This window comes from Phyllostomus discolor, chromosome 3 (assembly GCF_004126475.2).
Source record: "Phyllostomus discolor isolate MPI-MPIP mPhyDis1 chromosome 3, mPhyDis1.pri.v3, whole genome shotgun sequence".
Taxonomy (NCBI): domain Eukaryota; kingdom Metazoa; phylum Chordata; class Mammalia; order Chiroptera; family Phyllostomidae; genus Phyllostomus; species Phyllostomus discolor.
Window position 1 is genome coordinate 153,555,053 of NC_040905.2, and position 27,640 is coordinate 153,582,692.

Sequence of the window (27,640 nt, forward strand, 5' to 3'; positions counted from 1 at the left end):
AAACAGAAGAAAATGTCTAACACTACATGTCAATTGAACTTCCCTTGGTATTGTCTAAAGTGATCTGGAGAAGGGCTGGCAATTATACTGGTTACTTTATTGGCCCTGATCAGAAAGACTTCTGGTCATCAGGATGGTTGTGACAGAATTTAGGATTGACTTTGGTTTGGAATTATTTCTGAATTTAGTGCCAAAGTTCATGGTCTTAAGAAGCTGACCTCTTAAGTTGAGAGTGACGATGGTAAGAAGGCACAGGAGACAGACACATCTCTGTGAGCACTTTGTCATGTAGAAGTCTACTCTTATACATGATAACTTCAAGACATAAACATATCTTAAGTGACCTTTTACGTCCTTAGGTGATTTCCATCTTTGTTTCTTTGTCAGAAAAAAAAGAGGGCACACGGGATGTTCAACTACATCGAGGAAGTTGGAAAAGCAGAGCTTTGGCCTTAGAATAACAATGAACAAAAGTTCAGGTTCCAATTTAAATGTACTTGACATTTGAACCCCTTGTTTGAAGCCTTTGCTTTAGGACTATCTGCAAAGGACATCTGAAATTCCTTTGGCTTCTAGTCTGTGGCAAGTGAACAAGAATGGATGACAAAGGGATATAAAGATAGAGCTCAAACAAGTTGTTGTTAATTCTTTCTTTCACCTAAGAGGACTAATGAAAAGCTTGAATTACTAAATTCAGACTAGACCATTGTCACTACTTGCCAAACAGTACATGCTTGTGCATCTGTCTAATCCATATTTGAAAGCCACAAACAGAAGCACATAATTTGGCAAAACACCAAAAACATGCCTCGGCACACTTCTGGAGATTCTTCCAAATGACTTATTGATTCAAAAATTTCAGTGTGTGTGTGTGTGTATGTGCACGTGCGCAAATGCACACGCACTCATATTGCCTGGAGATGTTTAAAATAAGTTCTGCCAGCAGACCATGTGCATTACACTTGCTTTGGGGGTTTGAGGACTTTGCTTCAAATGTGTGAGTTGTAGAAAGCAAAAAATAAAGCTGTTCATAGGACAGTTACTTTCCCTTTTATTTTCAAGATAAGTACAAACTTGTTACTTAAAAAAAGAAACCCTCCCCCAAATACAACACATAAAGCAGTTTACCCTTTAGGAAGGTTAAAACATCCTGTTTGTTCTTAAAATATGTTTTAGGCTTTTTTTCAGGTGGACTACAAATAGTAACTTATTATAAGAAAACATTCTTTTTGTACCATAAAGAAATTTCCTAAGTTGATAAATTGTTCTTTCCTAAGATTTTTACAAAAGTATTTTTCCTTTGCTAGTTTTCTGTTTGATATGTAAAAGATGGACTTTTTTAAAAAAGCATGTGATCTGAATTAAGTTTAGAATACTTGAAGATGTTTAGAAGGTAACTACATGAAATTATATTAACGACAATGTGGATGACAAACAGTCCATAAGAAATCCTTGGTGTGGTCCACTTTCTTTTGTAAGAATATTATTTTTAAAAGTCAGCCGTGGCTGGTGTGCTCAGTGAATTGACGGCTGGCCTGTGAACTGAAAGGTTGCTGGTTTCATTCCTTGTCAGGGCACAGGGCTGGGTTGCTGGCCAGGTCCCCAGTAGGGGGCGTGTGAGAGGCAACCAGTCGAATCTCTCTCATGTCATGTTTCTCTCCCTCTCTTTCTCCCTCCCTTCCTGGAACTCTCTCAAGAAATAAATAAAATCTTTTTTTAAAAAGTTAGGTGCTTATGAATATAGTATTTTATTTAAATATTTTAGCTTTCTTTACAAGATAGCTATTATTATTACTCATTTAAAGATGAGAAAATCAGAGTTTAAATAAGCTACCCAAGGTCACACAACTAGGAAGTAGCAAAGACAGGATTAGTCTCAGGCATATGTGACTCCAAAGATAATGCCGTGGACATTATAACTTTCAGCTTTCTCTGAGGAAGGTAAATATTACAAGTCTACCCTTTACAATCAGTCATCTCCCCTCAATTCCTTTAATTCCAAAGCCATACCGCTCTAAAGGTAACTGCATATTATATTATTTCCTTATTAATGGACTTAAATTATACTTTATATTTGTATATTACTTAGCACTTTTGTCTTTTGTTTGTGGTATTTTATTTAATGTTTATCTCAATCAGATGAGATAGATACTGTTCCATTTTGTAGCTGAGAACCATTAAGTAATTTACCCAATAGGTTGTTGAGAGCTGAGGCTTCCCCAACTTTTTTTTAAATTAAATTAAATTTTATATTATTTTATTGCATTATAAATGCCTCAAATCTACAGAAAATCCATGCTTGGCTCTCTACCTCATACTCAAAAATCAAGTATAGTAAACCTAGAACTTTTAGGTTTAATTTAAAAGTGGATCTGCAGTGCCTTACCATGTAATTCTTTGTGAACATCATCTCACATTACAGGTGTAAACTGATAATTGGTTAAGCTGTAGTTTGCATTTGAGAGGTTCTTCATTTTGGGCTATGAGTGAGAAGTTCTTTTATTCCTTCTTCCTAGTTTCAAGGAAGTCTGTGGTATACTGGTGGGATTTGAACATGAACAACTTTTAGTCTTTCCGTTTTATTAGGAATAATAGGATTAGGTAGGTTAAGGTTATCAAATTCACACAAATATAAAAAGAACAAAAATAGGGAAAGAAAGGAAAGGAGTTCTCATTGCTTTATCTATCCATTCATAGTGCCATTTCAAAGTTGCCTGGTAACATAGCGTCTTTTTCCTATTGCACTTTAATTTTGCCTTGGTTCCTTAGTATGCAGTGTAGGATGGCATTACACTCACAGTAAATATGCACGATGAGGAAATTAAGAGGCTGAAGATTTAAGTCCTAGCGTGTAATAAGACTTTCACTTAAATACACATTCCTTACTCTTCAAGGTGAATGGATGACTCAGGAGGTAATCATGAGAGTCTTCCTGGCCTGGCAGGTTTTTTTGTTTTTGTTTGTTTTATTTTTATTTTTTTAATACTGTGATTCCATGTACTTTTTTCTTGCAGTTTACTCTTCCTGCACTGAGTTCCCTTCATTATTTCTCTGAATATAACTTTGAGGTTGACAATTGCCAAAACCCCCCAAACCATTATTATGAAGTCAAGTGCGTTCAGGTGAATGTTGGTTGATAAAGAAGGAGTCAGCATGAGAGAACCAGAAAGGTAATGAACTCTGGAGTGCTCTTTTGGACATGTGACACAAACGGAGAATCCACAGAGTGCTCCCAGATAGCTGAGTGGGCCCAGTCCATGAAACACTCTCACCAGAATGATCAACAGCAAGGCCTACCACAGTGAGCTGAAGCCTGTGGATAGACAGATTGAGGCCTGGACAAATTAAGAACTTTTAGTGATAGTGCATCCACTGGGTTTTATCATAGATTTTATCAGATGAATGGTCTGGGACAGTTGATTTGACCTTCTCAGGAAATAAATCAAGTAACAAACAGAACTCAACTCTTATTTGTTGCCTAAAAATGTTTCCAAAAGCTAACTGCCTTGGTATAGTTGATATGACTTTCTCAAGAAATGAATTAATTTAACTAAAAGACAAACATAATTTTATCATCTCTTGTCTGGTGCTGAAACAATGTTTCCAAAAGATTATTATCCTTCAGTATGCTATCAGAATAGAGTGGGTCCTGTTTTTTTTTTTTTTTTTTAAAATCCTTCTTTATTTTGTGAATTTTAGCCTATTTAGACTTAATTCTTGTACCTCATGCTCAATACTTGTTCTAGAGAAATGTGATCCCAGGAATGCTGGCGATTTGCTGTTTTAAAATGGTGCTATGCTTTAGGTTTCTGTTCGGATCTAAGATTTCAGAAGAGTCAGTAACTGCAAATAATCTGAAAGGGGAAGAGTGAAGAATGCTTCTAACTTTCCTTTGAAATGAATAGCTCCACAAGAGCAGCAGCTATTAGAAAAACAAAACAAAACAAAACAAAAAAAAGACAAAGAAAAGCCACTCAGCTCAGCACACAGAGGTAAATTTACTTACATCAGATTGAAAAATGAGGGCTGGGCTTTGAAAACACATCCCTTCTGACTAGGAGAAAGCTTGTAATTTTGGCATGGCTGCAGCCCTCCTAAGCCCCTGAGAAATTCTGAAAAACATTACAGAAAACTGTTCTTAATATTAATGGATGTCTTCCTGTGTATGTGTGTGTATGTGTGTGTGTGTGTGTGTGTGTGTGTGTGTGTATCAGAAGAATGCCAGAAAGAGAAGGGGAAGAGAATGAGAGAAGAAAGGATTATGTAAGATAAACAGCTATCAGGGAGAATGTCAAATTTCTGAAAAATAATTTGCATCTGTCATAATCTTCAATATTGGAGGATTTGTCAAGATGAGATTTGGAGGAACACAGGCCATCTAGATACTTTAAGGTAGCCTTTTGATATCGTGGTCCTCTTAGCAAACTCTTCCTACAATACTTTGTTTGCAGATATGGCTCACTGTATGATCTCAAATTATGGTCTTACCTGTTATATGACATCACAGGTGAAAAAAAAAGATTTCTCCATGGCTAATTGTAGTGAGTATCACATTATGTTGTACTATAGGGAACAATTTCAGGGCCACCAAAAGCATGCAGCTCTGCCTCTCGGGAGGGGACTTTTCCTTTGCAGCTCAGCTTCAGGAAATGTGAACATTTGTGTTTTCAAGACCACATAGCATTGGGAAGGAAGAAGGGGTGGAGATGCGTGCTGAGATTAAGCGGATACCAGAATCTCTGTACTGTGTGCGACCTGGGGACTGCCACACTGTATGTAGCCCTCTTTCTGGCATGCTTGTAGAGTTTTCAAACTCAGGCTGACAATAATGCTGATACATGCTAAGGATATTTTTCACAAAGTAACGTATTGACTTTTCAGGGCAGATAGACTTCTGTATAGCATGCCAGATCAGCATGGCTCCAACTTGTACATACAGGTGTCTCAGGAGACTCACACAGACCTGCTGTCGAATAGTCCACGGCCATACTTCTTCAGGATACATAACTGTTACCTAGCACAGTAAAGGAATTTAATAATTGTAAGAACTTGTTAAAAAGCAACTTGAAGGTTGCTTTTGGAAAGGAGGCATTAACTCTCAGGCATTGGCCCATATTACCTTAAAGGATGCAAGGCCTACCCAGTTTGACATGTGGAGAGTTATGCAGATAATAAATAGAGAAGCCAAGTTACTTTTCAGGATTGATGATGTGGGAAAAAAACAGAAAATTCACCCATTTAAAAAGAATGCCTTGACTTGCTGTGGAGTTTATAACTGGGAACATGTTTTCCCAGACATGCAAAAGCTCTGTAGCGTTGCTGGCTGGTTAATGAGTGATCTCCCTGGCCTGCTCTGGCTGTGCATGTTTTCTTGACTTGGGACTGACACTCTGAATATAATCTTAACTCATTTTTACTCTAGGCAGACTAAATCTTCTGATTTGGCAAAGTAGAGTGTTAAGATTGCCATTGTTGTGTTTGCTCTGGATTTATGTCTTAAATTGAGGTTAAGTAACATATTTACATAAATCAACTCAGCACTAGACTCTGATACAAAGTTGTTTTACAGAGAAAGAAACTAATTGTATTGCTTCCTGAGATTTACTTTCATTTTATGTTAAACCTCAAAGGATTTATAAATCTAACATGTTCTGTGTTAAAATTAACTCTTCTGTAAGTTATGCTTCTATAAAGTAGAATGAAGAAATTTTATTTGCAAGAACTGGTTATGGCTATTGCTACTATGGAATGACTTTTTCTGGAGGTGGAATATAAAATGTAGCAGGCTGATGTCATTTAACAAAACATTAGTATGCTTTTGAAGAAGGACTCATGTTTTCTGATTGGCAGCACAAGGATTCCAAAAGATAAAAAAGTTCCTTCAATGATAAAGATATTGCAGAAAGGTGAAGAGGCTTTACATTTATAGTTGTCAATATTTAAGTAGGAGTGGTTTCTTAAAATAATAGTCATTTATTATAGTTCATGCAAATATCTTTTCAGAATTTATTTCTTATAATGGCAAAGAAAAATGTCGTTGGCTATATATTGGATGGTTTATCATCTATTAATTCAAAATAATTTTATTAGTTTAAAATAATTTTATTTTTATTAAAATTTACATGTATTCATTTATATCTCACTTTTTAAAATTTCTAGTGTTTTGGAATAAAATATTTTAAAATGTATATAATAGTTGCAAATGCCAGAAATAGGCAAAAAGAATAAGGGGTTGTTAGCTATTTCAAGTTTATTAAAATCATATAATGAAAACTTGCTACTTTCATGAAATGCATGATAATGACAAGCCTTGTGATTATATCACAGTGACTATGTGATATAATGTTGAATGTCTGACTTTTAAATATAATCCTTTTGTGGCTACCTAATGAAATGTGCCTTTTAATAATGCTAGTCTTAGGCACTCATAAAACTAGGAAATGTTAAATAACTTCATGACAAGTTTTCATTGCCAATCATATATTTTCCTCCTAGAGTTATTATCATTGCTAAAGTATTCTTTTGTACATGGAGGAAACAATCCCATACCCCAAGTCTTTGTGAGAATGCTGGGGATGGACCAAATGACATGGGTCACATTCATTGTGAACAGCAAGTTTTCCTCTGCAGGATGGCTTTTTATATAACATTTGTTTTTTTTTTAAAGAAATAATTACTGACTCTTGAAGTGTTTTCCTTGAGGTTCCATACTCCCTGACTTTATCTCATGTTGCTCCATTTAACGGTAGTGTGGCTGTCTGGCCAACCGCTCCTTCTTCTTAAGTTCTGGGAACTTGGGAATTTAAGTTCCCAAGTTCACTTGGAAAGATAGGATCCATATTTCAGTCTCTGAAAGGTGGAAGCATGTGTTTTGTCCAGCTGAGTCTCTTGGTCTGATTTTTTTTTTCTGGTCCTAATACATGTTTATTCCTACATGTGACAAATCTGCAGTCGTGTTTCCTTTCTGAGTTATAATGACTCAGATGTCATAATTAATTTGATGAGCAGGTGGGGGTTATTAGCCTTGTGCTTCACTTGCTAATAGCTGCACAGTTTTTCTAAAGTACTCTTTCAACTAAGGAGGCATTTCTTCACATAGAATAAACAGTATAGCACAAAAGCCTCAGTTAGATAACTATCCGTGGGCTTGAAAAGCTGCCAAGCAGATGTTGTTATTGGAGCTGGCCCAGGCGAGATTGGGCAAGGCAGATGCTCGAAGGGAGGGGAGCGGGGAGGAGAAGGGGGAGGAGATGTGAGAGAGCAGAGGTTGCAGGGAGAAAGGGAGGTCCTCCAGGACTCTAATGCTTTCTTTGCAGGGGTTGGACCAGATTTTGTTGGGGTGGGAGCTGTCTTCTCATGAGCCATCTCCATGGTTATGGCCTCTGGTTGGTTTCTTGAAATGTACATAAATGAGGACGGGGTGGGGGTGGAGGGGACCTGCTCTAAATATCCACATGGGAACGAATCTGAGTGTTCATCCAGCAGTCTGAGACTTCTGGTTTGCATTAAGGCGGCTGTGTGCAATTTCTGAAGGGCCTACGGAGACTCTGCTTCATACCTACTCACACATGTAATGGACATGACGGGCCTGACATTCACCAGAGCTCGTAGGTTCTGCTTCATTGCTGTAAATTAGGTTGTGCAAATTTAAGACAAAATGCTGTTTTGTTTCCTGTCACCTCACTATATAATTTTTCCAAGTATTCCCCATTCTTTGTTAAAATAACAAAGTAACAGCACACTTTAAAAAATTAAAATCAATCCTTGTTACATTTTGAGATATCAATGAAATAAACATGTGGAAGGTTTAATCTAAGCTGATCTCGTTTCTGTCCTGTGCCTTTTTTTTTTTTTTTTGGTGATCCAAGGCTTTTTAAAACTCATCTCTCACTCCTCTTCACTAGATTAAATTCTGTAATCTCATTTTTCTTTGAGCTGATCTCAAGCCAATGGTCTGGGGATTTTATAGCCACGGGATAATTTTTGATAATGGGCTGTTAAAACACTTGCAGCTCCTATCCTGTCTTTCAAATTAGTGTGTGCACAGATTGTCTTTCTGGGCAAAAAGTCTTTCCCTTGGCAGTAAGCAACTGATTATGTGTCACAATCAGCATAAAAGCTTCCTGTAATGCTTATACAAAAAAACATAGGTAAATAATAAATGATAAATAACAATGGTGACTGTTCACTGGGAGCAGCAATTCTGCCCAGTATTTTTGTTTTATCCTTTGGAGAAAAAGTCTTGTTTTTCCTCATTCAGACAGATTTAGTGTGTTCTGACAACAGGGTCATTTAACAGTTTCCTTAACGATGGAAGTGCAGTGGCTTGAGACAGCTGTGTAAGGTCACGTAACTTTCATTGTTGTTTATAGTATGCTTATTAATAGGTTAAAATGAATATCTCGCTGGACAAAGGTCAGGTAGCACCTGTATAAATAATGAATTTGCCCTTCCAAAATATGTAATGTAAACTTAATATACATAGCTTGCCACTTTGTTTTTTTATTCAGTTCAACTTCCTCTCCTATCTTTAGTTTACTAAGGTGTGCTTAAGGTAAAAATTACCAGTTCTGAAAAGACAAATGAGTTTGTTCCCCAATAGTCTGTTTTAGTGTGACTGAGATTTTGTGAGCATAGGATTAAAGCCAATATCCTTAGATTAAAGAAAATATCTGATTCTGTGTTTTAAGTATTTTTCACAGGAAAAAAACTTTGGACGGATAGGCGTATGTAACATAAAGCACCAATTGTGAAACCCATGTGACGTGAATTGTGCCGAGGGTTGGCATGAATGCCTTTCCTCTTCATGTGTAAAATTAGGCTTCAGACATATCATATGTGTGAAGTGCATTGCTGTAATGTGTGCAGATGGTAAGAACACATATGTCTCAATACCATTCCCCTAGCCTGTATGCTTAATCGCTCAATAGCTTGACAGACGCATATGCACAGATTCAGTCATTGCCCTCCCTGTTGATCGGCAGTGCTTTTGGAAGTGCTGTTGTAATTTGGCAAACTGAGTCTTGGTGGGGGAGCAGTGCTGACAGTGATGAAGCAATGGCACAATTTTAGTTCTGAACCTTGTACTTAGAGTTATAAGACTTCTTCAATCATGAGATTTCAGTGTTCTGTAAAGTTAGAAAAGAGTAAAAAACCAGTTTCGTATTCGATGCAGAATTGGAAAAATTTATATCTTTTTACCTGTAAGTGCTGGTGAAAAAGTCTCTGAATCATTTTCTGTCTGCACAGAATGAGATGTTGTGTTCTCTATGATTCCAGGTTAAAAGGTCAAAAGTCAGTCAATGGACAGAGTCTCTACAAATGTTTTTAATATAATAGAGCACTTCATGACATGGATCATTGTTGGGAAATAATATGTGTTTGTATGCTGGAACTTAAACAGTTTTCCTGCAACAGAAGGGCTAAAACTGAAATAATTAGTAATATAATATTGTTATCTCTGAAAGTGGACATTAATACTACCTCTAATTTAGTAAATGGCTGTGCTGCACCTAAGCCTTCAACTGTACAAAATTGAAATCCAGAGCAACAGCCATCAGTGCCCCTTCAGTTATTCGAGTCATTCAGATGTGCACTTGAGTGAACATTCGTTTAGTGCCTCCTGTGTGACCAGCAATGTGCTCAAGGCTGGAGAAGTACAAGACCAAGAGAGTGTTGTTCTCCGGGGCTTTGTAATCTAACTAGTGATGGAAACAGAAACTTAGAACTAACCACCAAAGTCATATATAAAACAGATGGTAGATAATGCCGAAAGATAGACAAAAATGTGCTGCTGGTATGCGGAGGAGGGAATTCGGTAATTTGCAAGAAGAAGGCTCCTGTGACTGAAGAATGAGTGGGATTGACAAGGACAGTTTCCATAGACAGCATTGTGAGGGAGTGGGGATCCTGGAGGCTGGGGATGGCACAAGAAAATGTAAGTCACTGGGAATAGGTGAGGCCTTGGTGGGTGGGGAGTCAGGAATGGCCATGGGGAGAGTGAGTGGAGTTTAGCTTTGTATGTTGGGGAGAGTGAGATTTGTAAGAGACTAGGCTGAACATTAAGGGCTTCAATTGCCATGATAAAGACTTTCCACTGGGTAGCTCTTCAGGTTATGAGCAGTTAGATTACCTTTTAGAAGACAGCTCAGATGGCAAACTGGAGGATAGATGGGCAAAGGGAGAAAAAGGAGTCAGGAAAGGAGGATATTTTAAGCCAGGACTTTATATTATTGTCATCCACCTGAAACTAATACAAAATAATACTGAATGTAAACTATCATTGAAAAATAAGATTAAAAGAGATTAATGAAAGAGGAATAGTGTAATCAGACAGTGTTGATCTCAAATACCATTTACACAAATTGCTTGACTTTCAACAAGTTACTTCATCAAGGGTCAACTTGTTCTTCGATATAATAGAGATAATTATGGTATTAACTCCATAAAGTTATTTTGAGGATTAAATGAGATGATCTATATAAAGTATTTAGCACAGTGTGCCAAGTCAGCAGTGTAGAAAAAAAGATATAATCATTGTCTTCTCAATATGTATGGGGAATAGCATATAAATATTTAGAAGGAAAAATGGACCACAGGATTATTTATTTCAGTAGTTTAAAATATTTTAATTGAGCACATGCTACATACCAGTTATGTTTCTAAGAGCTGTGCACACATTAGAGAACAAGACAGACACGACCCCTGCCTTCAGGAAGCCTACTTTCTATTGGGGGAGAACCATCAATCAAATCAACAAGTTAATAAGAAAGTAATTTCAGATTGTGGGAACTACTGTGAGGAAATAAATAGAATGATATGATGATGCAAGTATATAGGGTAAATTAGGGGTGGAGAATGGTGATCTTGCTAGCTAAGGTTCTCTGGGAAAGCCTTTCTGAGGAAATGGAATATGAAAAGATGAGAAGTAGCCTAGTATCCTTGTACTTTGGTACTAATTTGACTCCTCAGTTATGAAATGTAGCTTTGGTTAAAAGTCTTTCTGAGACATTTGTACTTACAGAGATTAACCTCAGGGACAAGTTATACTGTTACGATGACTGAAAAGCTATCTGTAAGAAACATTTCACTGTATTCATGTATAGACTGCATTTGCAGTCATGATTTAACTTCAGGAGGGCTTCACTGTAAATGAAATATTTAAGAAACACTTTATATGTAAAAGATTCATGTATAGGAGATCTTTGCTTAGTTCACAAAAACTGCTTTTTCCCACTATGTTATTTAGTGTCCATTTTTCAATTTCCCAGTACTCTTATTTCTCTGAGAAATCTCTTCCAGGCAACAGATTTGTTGGCATATCTCTTCATCCTGTCTGAAAATTTACTTTTTATTTTTTTTAAAGATTTTATTTATTTATTTTTAGAGAGGGAAGGAAGGGAGGGAGAGAGAGAGAGAGAGAGAGAGAGAAAAACATCAATGTGCGGTTGCTGGGGGTTATGGCCTGCAACCCAGGAATGTACCCTGGCTGGGAATCGAACCTGGGACACTTTGTTTCCCAGCCCGCGCTCAATCCACTGAGCTATGCCAGCTGGGTGAAAACTTATAATTAATCTAGTTTTCTTCTTTTCCCTATATGCTAGGAAACTCAGAGATTATTAAAAAAATTGTGTTCACTTGTCTGTTTTTCTCTATTTGGATTCTATGACAGCACCTTCTATTTCCTGTCTGGATTTTGTGTTTTCTTTAGTGTATTATTGCAGCTTTTGATTAAGTGAAGTGTCAAGTCATTATTTGTATAATAAATCAATAGAAAAATCAGTCTTCAAATTTGTTGCTTAGGATTCAACTGAGAACAGAAATGATAGGAATGAGCAGATTCTATTCTATGGAGCTATTAAGAAAAGAGAACTTGGTGATGGATGGACATGAAAGTTAGGGAGAGCGAGGAGGAGATGACTACACCACTGGGTAAATGCTGAGGCCGCTCACAAAAATGGGCAATACAAGAGGAAGAGCAGATATGAGGAAAGGATACACTTGGATTTTAGACAGGCTAGTGGCCACATGCTGCTGAAGTGAGTGACAGTCAATTAAAACAGGTGTGTAGAGCTTAAGAGCAAGGTTATGATTAGAAATACAGATTTGGTTGTAATTGAAGGCTTGAAAGTATAAGGAGTTGTCAAGAGAGGGATTGTTTTCCTGAGAAGATCTGAAGGCTGCAGATGGACCCTGGAGGGAGGACCAGGGGAGAGTCACCCACATCTTACAGCCCTCAGGACCTTTGGAGACTGTCGTTACACTGAAACCCCCACTCTCCATCCTTGAGCTGACGGGTGTTGCTTTTTCTTCTGGGCCCATCTAAGATGTTTTATATTGCAGCAAGTCGATCCCCCTGTCTGAGATGGTTGCTTCTCCTGTGGGCGCTCACAGCACTCTGTACTTCCCGTGTCAGAGGACTTGTCATGAGTGCTGGACTCGCGCACTTCCTTCTTCTCCCCATTGCATTGTTACATGAAAAAATGAACTAGGAATGGTCTTAGAAGTGAGAGAAGTGCTGTTTCAGAGTTGCCAGAGGAATTACAGATGAGTGCCTAAAGAGAGGGGCACATAGTCAACACACTGGTGTTCCTGGTGTACTCCTGTGTTCGTCTGCTTGTGATGCCATGACAAAATACTGGGGGTCTTAAACAACAGAAATGCATTTGTCACAGTTCTGGAAGCTGGGAAGTCCGAGATCAAGGTGTCAGCAGGGTAGGTTTCAATTGAGGCCTCTTTTTGATTTTAAGACGGCTACCTTCTTACCTCAATCTCAGTCAGCAGAGAGAGAACAAGTAAGATTTTGACTGTATCTTCTGAAAAGAACACTAATCCTATCCAATCAGGGCCCCACCCTTATAACCTTATTTAATTTTAATTATCTCCATAAAGGCCCTATCTTTAAATACAATCTCATTGAGGGTTGGGCCTTCAACACATGGATTTTTTTTTTTTGTGGGGGTGGGACACAATAAGTCCATAACACCTTTTTCATAGATATTGTTTATGGTTTGTAAATAGATATATATATATAGATAGATAAACCTTGTTGCAAATGCGATAATGTCCCATACGCAGTGGAAAAACATCTACTTTTGCTCTAAATCCTGATCCAAAGAACTTGCTGGGATCCAGATCTCTCTGGCTGGAATGAGTTGATTTGATCCAGTAATTGTTACTGCTGATCCTAAAGAGCTTCTGTTGTTTACTAAATCTGTTTTTTTTTTTTTTATAACTCACTTAACACTATTGATAATGACAATGTGCTTAGGTTGAAGCTTGAAAAGGAATTTCATGAATAGAAGGTTGTCAGACACAGGAATGCATTAGGGAGGGAATTATGGAAACTGATTTACTTTTAAATTAGATTAGATGATTATCTGCTTAGGCTGCTATAGGTGTGGCTTTGCCTTAGGTAGGGGTATAGCCCAGATTTCCTTTCAAGTTTCTTATTGGCTCTAACATTCTCTGGTTGGAATTTAAAATTCACATTTTCAGGACTGTTTGAAATTCTTTCCTTCTCTGTCTCCTAGAAATAGTGGAGAATAAGACAGGTTCAGGAAAGGATATCTGTATAATGTCACAGGAGAAGACATAGCAGAAGAGAGACTTTAGATAATTAATGAAAATATTATATGCTGAATAATCCTTAGAGACATAAAAACTCTGATTATTTTTACTTTCCTGAAGAAACCACAGTAATATGTCTTTTTCTCACCTAAACACTCGTAGGTACGCATATGACCGAGCTGCTTTGGTCTCTCTATTATGACATTATTTTACCTCTTTTAGTCACCTGTTTTCATCCTAGAACATTACTTATTGGGCATATACTTTGGAATTTTTAAAAAATGACCTAAGTATAGGAGTAACCTGATGTATAAGGATGGCAGTTGACTGGGCTGATGGAAGAGGCAGGGCTGTGTTACAGACTACCTCTCCTAGGAGCAGAGAGGGAAGGAAAAAAGCATTGGATGTTTTAAATATAACATGTATTTAGTCATAGTAGGAATATTTATTTGGTTTTCTTTTTTTGGTCAGTTTTAAATGAGCACTTCTATATTTCTATAATGTGTACTGGGAAATTTGTTCCCTTAAGGCCGGAAGTCTAGGCCAGAGGCAAAACCTTTGAAGTTTGTCTCCTTTCTTCCTTTGTACGTTAAAATAAATCAACACAAAACTATAATCCTTTTATTATATTTGACAGCCTTGGAGTATTGCTCCACCCTATGTCAGCAAAACCACTCTTTCTCACTGAACTGAGAGATTTTTAGGGCTGCCTTTTTGAAGGGGCATAGAGACAGAACCAGGGCACTAGTTGGGGGATGAGTGACTGCTGACCCCTGGGAAAAGCCTGTGGTGTTTGGGTTCACAGGTTGCACCATTTCTTCCCCTTTTACTGAATAGGCTGCCCCCCCCCTACCCATTTGCCTGGGGCTCCGTCCCTTCTTGCTGTCCCTAAGCTCTTTAGTCACAAACTTGATAGTGTAGGTCCATATTTGTTCTTTATAATAAATATATAATGCAGATTCTTTGGGTGATTTGAGCTGTGAATGTGAGGAATCTGGGCGGCAGACCTGTGTACGTACGGTCACTCGGATCCTTCTGAGGCGACTAGTGCTGAAGTCCACATGTAAAAGGGGTCTGAGTCAGGCCATCAGGAAATCTGCTTCCAAACTCCTTCCTTTCCCCCCTCTTTTTGAAATGAGTTTATTTTTATATTTTAAACACAGTTTTTTTTTCCCATAGACAAATACAGACATAGAAATAGTGGTAAAGTCTGGGTACATGCTTTATTTTGTCAGAGCAATGGAGAATGCAGAAAGTGGGAATTCTGGAAGTTTTTTTCCCCTGGAGAGAAACACTGATGGCCAATCATTTCTTTGTGAAGATCCTTGAGTTTGGAGCTTTAGTGAAACCAACCCTCTCATGCCATTCGACATACCATTACAAGATCCCCCTTTAAATAATACATTAAAGGGAAAACACCTTGTTTAACATTAGTTTATTTTAGAGCCTATACAAATAACAAAATTATGTTATAGGTTAAAACAAAAAGCCACAACAACACGCCCTATCAGCACTTTTCTTTCGGGGGAAGTGGGCCAGATGTTTAAACAATATTGCGGGCTCTGTGCACGCCGCAGTGCTCGGAGACCTTGGGAAAGAAATCATGTCTGCACCCCTAGTGTTTCACAGTTTTAGACCCCTGGCCTAAAAACACTTTAAACAGATGTTTAGTTCAAGGGATTTATGTTGACATTGAATTTTTTTTTCCTTTGGAAATGGCTGCCTCTAAAATTGGAGCTTTTCACTAGAAAAATTACCAGGAGACAACTCACAACTTTCTAGTTTCACGTTGCAACTGTTGTGTTGCAACGGGAAACAAACACACACAAACAGCCGACTCATGAGCCACTCTGATGCGTGTGAATGTCTTGTCTTCCCCGCTCTCAGCTCTGTGCATGGTTATACACTTTCCTCAGTTAAGGGTTTACTAAAGGAGAAAAGATAACACAAGAACACTGTAGAGCATGAAGCAGCATAAATAGTGGCTTCTTTTCCTTTTCTCATCTAACACTCTTTTCCCTCCTCCTGCCCTCCCTCCTCTCCAAATCACATTCTGCCCCTTCCCAAGTCTGATCCTGGTGTGGAGATCATTCCATAACTGGGGTCACTCAGAAATGATGTGTTGCATCATAGTTGCCTGCATGAAAGTGTTTATTTCATATCTGAAATGTTTTCATGTGTGTTCGCTCTGCTTTGACTTGCAGAAGGAGAAAGAAAGTAGTTTTACTGGAGGCAAAACAGCCACCTGTGAAAACTAATTGCGTAGGTAGAGGTTTGATGGTATCTCTGGGAGGGATCCAGCAGGAAGAAAGTAAATGTTCTTAATCTACAAGGAAATCACCTGTGTGCCAAACTGACCCTCCTCATCAAAATCAGGATTGAAACAGCCCATCAAATTGGTGGCCTGTGCTCGAGAGGCTGGGGGGTGGTGAGGCAGGCAAGAGGAGGATCCCCAGGAAGGCAAGTGCAGTTCCTCACAGTAAACTGTGTAGATGTATGAAAAATGACAAACATGAGAGAGCCAACTAAACTGCCTCACTAAAGGCTGGCATGTGATGTGAGTGTTCTGTAGTTACAACAAAAGTTTGAGATATAGCTGCTTTTGAGTTCCTTCTTTCTTCCCTCTCATCAAGCCTGTCTTTTCAATATTAATTCTGCTGTCTTGGCTTTTTAGTTTTCTCTTTTCTTTTTTGATTCCACCAATCTAGTATCCCCAGGTATTTTTTTAAGAGGCCAACGTGTACAATGATAGAAAGGCAGAAACCAGAGATGCAGGCTACCTTTTGTCACCATCTATATAGCTCTCTGAATTGATTGTCCACAAGTTTAGAAAGAGCAGGTCCACTGGGTCCGTGCTGGGCACCCACTAATAAGCATGTGGCCTCTGTCTGAGCCTGATGTAGAAGAGAGATCTCTGTGTGATTGGTCTCCCAGATGGCAAGATCTCAGCTAACCTGCAAGATTCTGGATTTTGCTGGCCACTCTAGGTAGAAATCAGTTACAGTCTCAGTATTAGGTTTGCTCAACCAACACACCTATGTTTTGCTTTAGTTGTGCAGCCAGAAAGGTTTGAAGCATGTGTCTGCATGCTAGTGACTTTTCTAAATGGCTGTCTTCCATGGGAAATCAAAACTGTAGTGGGGAGGGGAAAGATCCTAGTATTTCAAGCACCATGAGATTGAAGGAGATTTGGGGAAAAGTTAGATGATACTTCCAGAAGCCCAATAAAAATCTTTAGAAAGTGACAAAGGAGTTTTAAAAAAACTATGTAAACTAAGTAAGAATGTGCATTAAAAGGACATTTGCATGACTTTAAAAGGAAGCAGTTTTGTCTGGATGACTGTGGACTCATTTCTTAATGTCTAGGATGATCTATAGTCAGCACTCAAATGGGCCCTTGGTGCATCCTCACAGCTGAGCCACCCAGGGGAGCCATGGGTGAGGACCCTGGAGGGCTGGCTCTCTGGAGGCGCCATTGCCTTTACTTTTCTCTGTCTGGGAACTAACTGGATCCATGTCTCTGAAGTCCATGGGGTCTCACTTATCTCAGTGTACTGTGGCTCTTCCCTGTGTTTTCTCCTCCCCACAGTGCCTTGTGTGTTCTCCAGGATCCAGCAGTTCTGTCCCACACCTGGTAATAAAGAGCTCCCTCCAGAGCCTCCCACTCTAAAGTACCATCGAGGCTGTTCCATAAGAACTAACCTTGAAGGAATGTAAATCTATCTGGAGGCTATATTGGATGCTTAGCTCTCAAATTCAACCCCAGTTGACTAAAATACCTGGTTTTCATTAATGCCATTCCAACTGAACAACCTTTCAACCTTAATATATAACAGTGCCTCCTGGGCAACCTCTTTTCAGAGCCTGAGTCAAAAGCCCCCCATTTGTGGGAGAAATTTCTTCTCCATGATAGATAGGATCTTGCTCAGGTGCCGTCCACCATCACGTCCAGTTTATTTCCACGATGCTGAGGATCTTAGAGGATTTGATATATAGTAGTCCCTTGACATGAGAGATTTGCCCAAGGATGATCTTGAGTTTCTAAACCTACAGGTGGCCCTTTGAAATATAATTTCCTCTTGAGGCATCTGTATTTGGCCAAGAACCACCACTTCCGCAGGCCTCTTCACTTTTTTGCTCTTCCATCACCATCTCAAGTAATTGACTTTTCTTTCAGTGGCTTTTTATTTTTTAAACAAAGGAACAATGTTATCACTCCATGAGCTTTATATGTAACAATGAACAAAAAGAGAACAACAAAGTCACTTGAGATGAGACTGTTGAATAGCTGGCTGCATTCACATAATACCTGAGATTCCCTGCAGACTTGCATACCTGTGATGCAAGTAGGTCCTCAGCAAAACTACAAATTTGAATATAGAACTCTCCTTCCCTTCTTATAGGACTTTTATTAATACTTCATGGACTTCAGAACATGGTTTGGGGGAACACTAGTGTTCTGTTTGAGCCTCGAATGAATGCAGATGCTAGAAAGGATGTGTAGTGAATGGAGCCATAGATGGTATGTTTGTAAATCCTAGGACTCAGTTTCAAGTTGAGCATATGTGTGTTTGTGTGAATATGCATGTATACTTGTGTGTTTATGTCTATAATTTTAAAAAGATTTTATTTATTTATTTTTAGACAGGGGGGAAAGGAGGGAGAAAGAGAGGGAGAGAAACATCGATGTGTGGTCACCTCTTGTGTGTCCCCAAATGGGGACCTGGCCCATAACCCAGGCATGTGTCCTGACTGGGAATCGAACTTGGCAACCCTTTTGTTTGCAGGCCAGCACTCAATCCACTGAGCTACACCTGCTAGGGCTTATGTCTATAATTTTTATGTTTTGTGAGATATACTTTAAAATGGAATGATACCCTTACTACCCTGATTTATGAAGCTGTGGTGTAAGATTTTTTAAAAAAAAGTATTTAGGGCCCTGGCTGGTTTGCTGAGTTGGTTGGATCATCACCCCATAAATGGAAAGGTTACAGGTTCGATCCCCAGTCAGGGCATATATCTAGGTTGTGGGCTTAATCCCTACGGGGGGCATGTACAGAAGGATACCAGTCAATGTTTCTCTCTCACTTCGATATTTCTTTTTTTCTCTCTGTCTCCTCCCTGTCTCTTTGAAATCAATAAATATGTCCTTGGCTAAGGATTAAAAAAAGTATTTAGGAAATGAAGATGTAATAGAAAACTAAACAGCTGAAATAGTGAGACTGTTTTCAAAGTAGTTGCCTAGTTCATATTGAATGCACAGCAAAATCTGATTTGAAATGGTTTCTTCATCCAGATTAAACTAAAAAATATGTTACTGGTAGTAGCAGCAGAAAGAGGATTCACAGGGATATAGTAGTGAAACCTCATTAATCTTTATCCAAGAAGTGTGGGCCAGTTTTGTGCCGCTTCTGTGCCCTGTGGCAGAAGAGGGCCTTGGCAGGAGAGCAGATTGGAAAGGCAGCTTCCAGCCATGTACTCCAGGTGTGTGGAATGTTCTGAGACACTTACACAACATCCTGTTCTCACCCACCACCATTGCTCTTTGAGTGGAAGGGCTGAATTATTCAGCATAATCCTGAAAGCATTGTTCCCTTACTAATAAGCATCCAAGGTTACTGTTGGTTAAATTGCATGTTGGAATCAATTGCCCTGTTAGATCAGAGCAGTTATAAAAGTGGTTGGTCTGAATGAAAGTTCTCAGTTATGATAAGCAGCACTTTTGCTTCCATTGAATTTATATTCTAAAATGAGTCATCAAAGTGGTTCTTTTACAGCTTACTGTGCCTATAAAAGAAAACTCAAGATGCTTGACAACCACACCTCTGCCATTAAAACTATAAATGGAGGGGGGGGGGAGCCCATCCTGTTCAAATAGTTTAGTAAATTGCACTATTTTAACAAGATTTAATTATAGAAGATATTGACATAATGTTCTTAAAAAATGTGTCCCTTAAAAAAGCCTATCTTTCTTTAGCACTGCAACAGATAATTCTGCCTACGTGTATTAATAAGTCCAAAGACAAAGACACCATAGAAGGTACATTGTAGATGTCATTCCTGGAATTATCTCTTTGTTATTGAAAGATTTTTGAGGTTTTCTTTCTTGTTTATTCAGGACTGAGAGAGGCACTTGGGGAATTCACAGTCTAATATCCAGCTTTTGGGAGCCACCTCCAGCCTCTCCCATTTCTTTGCATCTGTGCAGTAACTGGATTAAGGCACAGCAGTCACCTGGTGTTCATCACGTCCTGGAACTGTAGTCAGTTATATATTAGTATCACCTCATTTAATATTCACAATGATCTTGTTTTTATTCCCATTTTACAGTTCTGGAACCTGAGGCTCTATGCTTTATTGACTTGCCTGCCCAGGGCCAAACAACTAATATATGTTCAAGTCAGGTTTAGAACCAGGGCAGGGCTTTGGAGCCCTTGGTGCTAAACCATGACATAACACTGCCTAATATATAAAAGTGATGGAGTCACTGTTAGTAGTTGGGCCCTTGCAACAGGTGCTCCTGCTTCTAGGCCACGGAAAGGCAGCTTGACTGACTCTTTCACTTCTGCTCAGTTCTGATGCAGCAGAGCAGCATCTTTCAGAACCGTGGTAGTGCAAAGCCAGGTCAAACCAAGTTAGGGTGCCTTAGTTCCTGGTACTGTTTAAAGGGCAGGTATTTGGGAATTAACAGCCTGAGAATGCTGTGCTGTCTCTTCAGGTTTTGAAGAGGGCCTCTGGTGCAATGTTGGAGGGAATCACCTTGAACTCAGGTCCTTCTTACCCTTCGTACCCAATTGGCTTGTCACCTTGGGTTCAATTTTATGAGCTAATGGTGAGAAGGTAACCTTGTTTCTCATGATTCTGTAACTGTGGCTGCCAAACAGGCCAGCATTTCTAAAATGTGTTAATAGTGTAGCATAGTCTCCTTCTTGTTGGAACTTAGTGGACTGGAGACAGGAATATTAATTTCTCTCTTTTCTTTCTTTCTTTTCTTCCTTCTCTCTCTCCCTTTTCTTTTGCTCCCTCCTTCCTTTCTTCCTTCTTTATTTTTTCTTTCTGTCCTTCCTGATTTTTCTTCTCTTTCATTTTCCTTATATATCTTATATGTATATGTATTGCCCTGTTAAGATATATATCTATATATATCTATATATATCTTAATTTATACCACTGAAATTGGTAATATGGGCTAAAGAGAAAATTTTTTTAAGGAGGGAACTTCTCTAGACAGATTTTTAGGAAAATGTATTTATTCCTAATATGCAGACTAGGTATATGGTTAATAAATATTTTTATTTGACACATTTTACCCTCTGCAACTACATTTTGGTATGAGATAAAACATGGAAACTGAGATTATTAAGAACTCTATCATTCTCAAATTTAACTTCTCTGGAGTTTGGTGCCTCTGGAAAAAGTGGGTCAAAGTGAAAGTTTTTGGTAGAACAGAATAGAATGTTTCATGTTATTCTCATAGTAGCCATGTGGTGGCAGGTACCATTATTAGTTTCACTTGACATGAAGTGAAGGGACTTTGCATGAGTAAAGAGAAGTAAAGGGATGTGCTCAGAGTAAAGAAAAAAGTGAAGGATTTTTCAAGGTCACACAGCTAAAAAGTAGTAGATGTAGACCAGGTACTTTGGTTCCAGAATCCACGTAGCTCACTACTTCTGTATCAGCATGGTGAGGGGAAGGGGATGAAGAGAACTTGGAATCTGGAGCTAACTTGAATAGGATACAGTTAAATTCATGGCTTTAGAAAGGCGGTCGAACTGTTATTTGATCATTTGTCATAAATGACATTCTCATTACCAATGAAAATATACAAAATATACAAAAACTCATCTATGAGTTGGCTTGTTGAAAGGTAATTTTTAATAATGTTGAGAAATTTCTCTATACCCTGGCTGTTTTTATCAATGAAAGTGTATCATAATTTTGTGTCGACTTTTAAAGGATGCTAGGGGGGTAATCTGTTACCACCTTTAAATTATTTTTTATAAACTGAAGCACATATGTGTCCTCATTAATTATATTAAATTTGATTCTTACCTTTCATAGCTGGTCGTCAGTATGTCCTGTACTTTTTATGATGCTACATTATCATCTCTACCCCTACCCCAAGTCATCAACCACAGGCCCATTTAAATCAGAATACGAAAACAAGGTGAAGTTAGTTGCTCAAAGTCATTGATATGTATTATGATTGAGGTTTAGTCCGTATGTGATTTTGCAGTAAAGATATGTCATTAATATGTTGGTGGCAAAATATTCAAGAAATTCAGCAAGAATCTCTTTCAGTTGTTGAACAAAGAGTACCCAAGGGTTGACTTCTCATGACTCAGCCAAGTTTATATCATTTTAAAATCTGGAAACAAGGTTGGCACTTTCATATACTGATTTGAGACTCATAACTTAAATGTGTTTGTCTGAAGAAGGTTAAAAGGTCATTATTATTCCTTAGTGCTTTAGCCCCTGCCTGTTAAAAAAAATGTATGCACACGTACAAAGGCACACACTTATGTGTGTGTATATGTATATGTGCTAAACACACATGTGTATATACATATGTATATATGTGTGTATATGTGTGTATACACATACACAGAATTCCACAGAATTCCAACCATGCAACATTAAAAATGCAAGACAAACTATATTGTAATGAAGAAATAAATGATTCTGTGTTTTGCAAGACATTTATAAGCATGCGATAATTAAATTATTGATCTCATATACCTGTGTGCTATTATAAACATTAGCATTATAGCAGGTGAGCTTTGGGACAGTGGAAGGCCTTTGAGCAGCTGGCAGAGAACCAAGGCACTGCAGTGCTGTACAATAGATTAATCTCATCGGTTCTCTTCAAATCAGCAAATAATCATTGAGTGCAAGTCCCCAGATGTGCAAGTCCCCATGCTTATGTGCTTATGTCTGGCGGAGGAGATAGGATCAGTAGATACTTCAAGGCTGTATCAGGTTGGTCCTCAAGAGAGGAATAAACATGGAGCTACTGAGATGCAGTGGAGCAACTCACAGCTGGTTATGGGGAAGGAGGGAACATCTTAGGGAGAAGTGGTATTTTTGATTGACTTCAAGAAATGGGTTTTGTCAGGTGAGTGAGGGGCATTTAGACCAGAGGAAAAACCATGAGTAAAAGTCAAAGGTCAGGAAAATGCCGGGGTTACACAATGTGACTAGAATGCAGACTCCATAGGTGGGACAGCAGGGGGCTGTATGGGAGAAACAGATTGAGGTGACTTCATGGAGAGCCTTGAATGTTGGCTTGAGAGATTTGTGCTAATTCCTCAAAGGTATTTAGAGGCAGCTCCCAGGATGTTACTTATTCTCAAAATAGAATTTCAGACACCTGGACTTAACATATTTTATTTGTGCATTATTCCTTTGCTAAGAAAATCCCCTTTGTTTTTCTTTTTGTAAGGGAGGCAATATTGTTCTAGTCAGAGAAAACCACAGCTACAACACCTACAAGCTGTGCCTTCTTTGCACATTGCCCATCTTCCTTGAAACAATCATCTTGAGAACTGTCAAATTATCCAGCTTTAATCTAATTGGTGGTGACCACTTAGTCCCTTTGCACCAAAGAACTCTTTTCTAGCAAGCTTTTTTATTTCCAACATTTGTTAGTTCACTAAAGATGCTGTGTTAAAGGTATGATATGATAATGCATCTGAGAAGGAAATAAAAGACTAGAACAAAAGACAAGTTGAATAGTCAAAGATGAGCTATAACCATCAGGGAAAACTAACTATAGCACCTGATTTTGATTGAATAACTGGTGATAACATGGACTTTGAAGTTGTTGCTAATCTGCTTAAACATTTTTTATGCATGGAATGAATGAAAATTATAAAGCATTGGTATAAAAATAATGTTTTGGTCTGCTTGTCTTCCTTTCTAGTAATCTTCATTCCCTTTCCTTCCTATCTTTCTCCCATCCTTCCTATCCATCTCTCCCTCCCTCCCTCCCTCCCTCCTTCCCTCCCTCTCTCTTGTTCTTTCTCCCTCTCTAGTCTTTTCTTACTGTATGATTTCCATGACAGATTGGCTTCTACTTGAAAAAGTTTAACTGAATTTCATACAGATGATTGTCATGGGTATACTCTTTAGCTGCAAAGAGATGGAAAGGCCATTATTCCCTCATCAACAAAGCTGTGGCAGAGGGGGTCATGTGAAGTTACATCAGTAAACCTTAAGACATCTTCTCATAATTTTGTTCTCAGAGACTTCCCCAAGGTAATATTTAGTAAGAATGTAACCAGTAGTTAATAGGGATTCATACACTCTCTCATTCATCGCACATGTACTGTCTTTTATGCTAATAATACAATTAATGGAATTATTGCATTTTCTATTTTTCTTTGCAAATTAAAACTGAAGCAGTTTCTGTTTTCTTTTAAAAATGTAAATGTTTAAAAATCACAATAATTCTTATATTACTACACATTCTTTCTCAGGAGTTAAAACTTTCCTACTTCTTTTACCGACAGAAAAGAAGGGATGAAAAACTATAACCATAATGATACTAAAGAAAAATCTCTGTATAAATATTTCTAAATTTTAAAATACTTTAAGATTTAATTTTTAAAGTGAATTTTTAAAATTAATTCATCACAAATAGATCTCATAGTGCCCTAAGAAAGTAATAATAAATAGAAAAATTAGAAGTAATTCAAGGTACTCTAAGTATTAGGAAAGATGTTCAAGCTTTTGAAAGTGGAGTCCACTGGCTACCTCAGCCCTTTTTCTCTTCCTGACCTTTATATTTTCTCCTAGAGGAAGAGTAGTTACAAAGTGGATCTTATTTTTAATTCTCTGCTTTGTTTGTTGGGGAGTGAAATGGATTCTCTCATTGAGGTATAATGTTAACCACAGTTTTAAAAACTGGCTACCCATTAAATGCATGTCTCCTTGCAAATCCTGTACCAACTAAAACAATCTCCAGGTAGATATAAAAATCAATTAATGCCTTCCTACCCTGCAAAGATGTGGGCACATATGGATAAAGCTTACTAAATCTTCCAGAATTTGTGTAGCTTGCCTATTAACCCTCAAATAGTGTAATATAAGTGAAAGCCAAGGCCCATTTTCTGTTTTCCTACATAGCTGGTTATTTATAAATCTCAGACCTGTTGGTTTTGTTCTCTAAGTGTACCCTGTCCAGTGAGCCTGACTAATTCCTGGTCATGGAGTGGACTGCGGTGTGCAGGACGCTGTTCAGGATGTGGGTCGCTGGAACTGACAAGCTGGGATTAGTTGCCCTCTGCCAGGAGGCCCTGGAGGCCCCTGGGCCTGGGTGAGAAGGCAGGCACCTCAGTGTGTATGTGACCCCTAACAGTGAGGTGCCAGCCTCCCTTGCTTACTGATACCATTCGCAGTAACCTGAATGACTGGTTATTCTGGTCAGGAGAAAATAGCACTGACATCATGTGATTCTGGCAAAGTAAACCACGTTGGAACTTGGCCTTTGAATACCCAAGGGGCTGGCAGCAATCTCGGGGGTTGGCTGGGAGCCCCATTGAGTTCACTAGTAATCAGTTGACTGCTGAGCTGGACAAGCTGCCCTAGTTTTTCTGACAAGCTCTGTCTAAAAGAATGATGGGCATTCTGCCACTAGGATTTTTTAGCAGAGTTGCTAAAGATTAACTCTTTAGCTACTGTACATACATTATGTCCTTTGTCATGTGTTGGTATGCAGTTTGATAAAACTTTGGCAGGAAGGTTCCAGTTCCTCATTCAGTTATTGCACGTGGAATCCCTCTCATGCATAATGAACTTCCATAGGCAAGGAAAAACACTATACAGATCTCTGTATGTATGTTTCAAAGGAATGCCAGTGAGTGGGTTTTCCATGAAGTTTTTAGTTTTTTGTTTTTTTTTTTCAACAAAATGATATCATTTTTATTTATGCAAAATTTCAGAAGTCACATCCTAATTATCCTTTGGGATAGATATCACCTAAGAGACACCTTTGAAAAATGATGAGCATTTCATATTTATTTATTATGACAGATGTATCCATACCTATTCTTTCCAATAAAATTTGATAATTCAGACTATTCTGGAAGAAAAGAGGTATTTGCAGTCAGTATGTTGTAGTCCAGAGGAACCAGTTCTTTGGATAGAACTGACTTCTCAACATGCTTCTCGGTTATCTTTTACTAGAAAAGGTGAAATCTTGGTAACTTTACTCTTTCTCTCACATAGTTAGAATAAAATACAATTGTAGAGTTAAACAGGTTGATCAAAAAGATTTTATGCTGTACTGTAGGTGATGAATTTAACGTGCTTAATCTTGCTTTGCACTGGAATTTTTCCTAAGGCACGTGCTTGTTTTCGGCGGATCACCGTGGCAGTCTGGGTTGGACACCACCGTTCCAGGGCGGGCTTCAGTGTTCCTTAACTCGGTCCAACTGCAGGCTGGTGGGGCCGCCGTGGGAGTGCAGGCCTGGTGATCGTGTTGTGTCTTGGTCCACGTTTGGGAGTTCTCAAGGCAAAAGTCATGGTTCTGGACTTTTCTGGACTTTTCTTTTTATTGAGTCCAGACTTCGATTCCGAATCCTCTTTCATCTTCTCTTCCAAAAGGCCATATTTAAAGAATGGTACAGTTTCTCTCATGTTCAAGAGGTTTGTGACATTAGTAACCTGGGGACATTATTGTCTATCAGAGCATTTTTGTAAAGGAAGTAGAAAGATAACATATGTGCAGGTATGTTTAATGTACATTTCCTGCTCTGCACACCTCTTGTCTCCATTCCCCCAGCACAATCATGCTTGACAGGCCGTCTCCTCAAAGGGAGCCTCCTCCATGGCAGAACTGAATATCCAGAGTGACAGCCTTTCAGGTGCATAGTTAAAGGAAATTTTTAGTGAGTTTTTAATTTGGCTTGTCACCCTAAGACTTCTCAAGAGAAGATAAAAGCCACTCAGGGGTTTTGAATAAGGGTTTATGAACAGGGCAAACTTTTGAACATGTTTATTCTTATTGGGTGTAGTTTGGAGGAAGGAGCCAATAAAAAATTTCCACAAGACTGTGGCATTCCTGATATCTTTGCGTGGTTGGAGAATTTAACCTCTCTCTCTCTCTCTCTCTCTCTCTCTCTCTCTCTTTCTCTCTCTCTCTCTCTCTCTCGACAGTAACTCTACTATCTAGGCCCTCATTTATCTCAAGAAAGGGCTTGGGGTGGTGATGGAGTGGTGCAGGGGTTGTGGGATTGCCCTTTCTCCTTTTTCCCTTCTCCTTTTCCAGCAGTCTCCAGCAGTCTTGTCCTTCCTTCCTCCCTTTTCTTTCCACTCTCTTTCCTCCCTTTCTTCTCTCTCTCTTTTCTCCCCCTCTTTTTTAAGGAAAACAATACTGAATGCATGAATAAGTAGAACAACAAATTGATGCTTCTCTCTCTTCCCCTCTTTCTGAAATCAATAAATTAAAACAAAACAAAACAAAACAAAACAAGCAAAACAGTACTTACTGAGCATCTACTCTTGCCAGGAAGTGCAAAATGACATGCAAAAGCCAGTTCTGTACTCCCGGAGGGTCTGGTCTAGTGGGACAAAGAAGTCTCACATGAAATGATCACAGAAATAAACACAGAATGAATGATTATGTAAAATAGCTTGGTGAAAAGGCAATTGATGAGATATGGACATAAAAAAAGGGATCTTATTATATACCTGTGAAATGTCTGGGTAATACCATTTCTTGGTAATACTTGAGAAAATCAAAGAGTTAGATCTGAGTTTGAATCTCAGCTCCACAACTTACTATTTGAACTTGAGCAATGGACTTAAGCTCTTTGAGCCTAATTTCCTTATCAGTAAAATGAAGATAATCATATCTACTCCTCAGGTTTTACATGTGATTGAAAATACTAAATTTGAAACATTTAGTTGACACAGTATGAATTTAACAAAGTTATTTCTTCTTATTACTAATGCTACAATTCAGTTAGCTAAACTAGAGCCATCTGATGGGTTTTTCCCTTTCATGTTCAATTGCCACTGGCAACCTAGTTTTGAACACACCAGTCGATTCCAGAATCAGCCTACAAAA

The 27,640-nt window shown here is 38.5% G+C and overlaps 1 protein-coding gene and 1 long non-coding RNA gene across 9 annotated transcripts in view; one reads left to right on the forward strand and one right to left on the reverse strand.

Moving 5' to 3' along the window:
• Nucleotides 1-27,640, forward strand: part of NFIB (nuclear factor I B) — a 234,490-nt gene that overhangs the window by 42,874 nt on the left and 163,976 nt on the right. The window lies entirely within an intron of this gene.
• On the reverse strand, nt 25,326-26,914 carry LOC118499665. Its single transcript, XR_004902177.1, has 2 exons — nt 26,732-26,914; nt 25,326-26,621 (listed from the first exon to the last, which is right to left on the reverse strand). It is a non-coding gene; the product is annotated as an uncharacterized LOC118499665 (long non-coding RNA).